The sequence below is a fragment of the Monodon monoceros genome, unplaced genomic scaffold (assembly GCF_005190385.1).
Source record: "Monodon monoceros isolate NGI ecotype Baffin Bay Population unplaced genomic scaffold, NGI_Narwhal_1 Super_Scaffold_22, whole genome shotgun sequence".
Taxonomy (NCBI): domain Eukaryota; kingdom Metazoa; phylum Chordata; class Mammalia; order Artiodactyla; family Monodontidae; genus Monodon; species Monodon monoceros.
In genome coordinates this window covers 35,535,672-35,536,579 of record NW_021703779.1, presented here as the reverse complement: position 1 = coordinate 35,536,579, position 908 = coordinate 35,535,672, and the positions used below count along the sequence as shown (strand labels likewise).

Sequence of the window (908 nt, the reverse complement as noted above, 5' to 3'; positions counted from 1 at the left end):
ATGGCTATTTTCAAAACCCAGAAAAAACAGAGAATAACAAGTGTTGACGAGGAAATGGAGAAATTGGATCCCTTGTGCACTGCTGGCCGGAATGTAAAATGGTGTAGCCACTGTGGAAAACAGTAGCCAGACACAAAAGGACAAATGTGCGATTCCACTTATATGAGGTCCCTAGTATGGTCAGATTCTTAGAGACAGAAAGCAGGATGGTGGCTGCCAGGAGGAAAGAAGGAGTCAATGTTTAATGGGTGCAGAGTTTCAGTTTGGGAAGATAAAAATGTTCTGGAGCTGGATGGTGGTGATGGTTGCCCAACAATGCACATGTCTTTAATGCCACTGATCTGGACTCTTCAAAAAGGTTAAGATGGTAAATTTTATGTTACGTATATTTTACCACAACAAAGAAAGAGGATAGTGCTCGCTTCAGCAGCACATACACTACAATTGGAACCATACAGAGAAGATTAGCGCGGGCCCTGCACGAGGACGGCACGCAAATTCGTAAAGCACTCATTTTTTTTAATGCAGAAAAAATATGAAGACTAGAATAAAAATTTCCTGGGAGAGGGAGGGATAAATTAGGGGTTTGGGATTAACAGATACACAGTATTAAATATAAAATAGATAAACAACAAGGACCTACTGTATAGCACAGGGAACTATAGTACCTTATAATCTATAAGGGAAAAGAATCTGAAAAACGAGTGTGTGTGTGTGTGTGTGTGTGTGTGTGTATCGCTGAATCACTTTGCTGTACACCTGAAACTAAACTAAACTAATATTGTAAATCAGCTATACTTCAATTAAAAAAATGAAAATTTCCCGGTACCCGAAAACCTAGCTCATCACATGCACACACATAAAACAGTGTAAAAAAGGATCTCTTCTAAAGTAAACTTTATACTCCA

At 39.0% G+C, this 908-nt stretch overlaps 1 non-coding gene across 1 annotated transcript; it reads left to right on the top strand.

The window, feature by feature from the left end:
• The first annotated feature begins 414 nt into the window (after window positions 1-414).
• Window positions 415-521, top strand: LOC114906713. The gene has a single exon (XR_003796524.1). It is a non-coding gene; the product is annotated as a U6 spliceosomal RNA (small nuclear RNA).
• The last annotated feature ends 387 nt before the right edge of the window (window positions 522-908 follow it).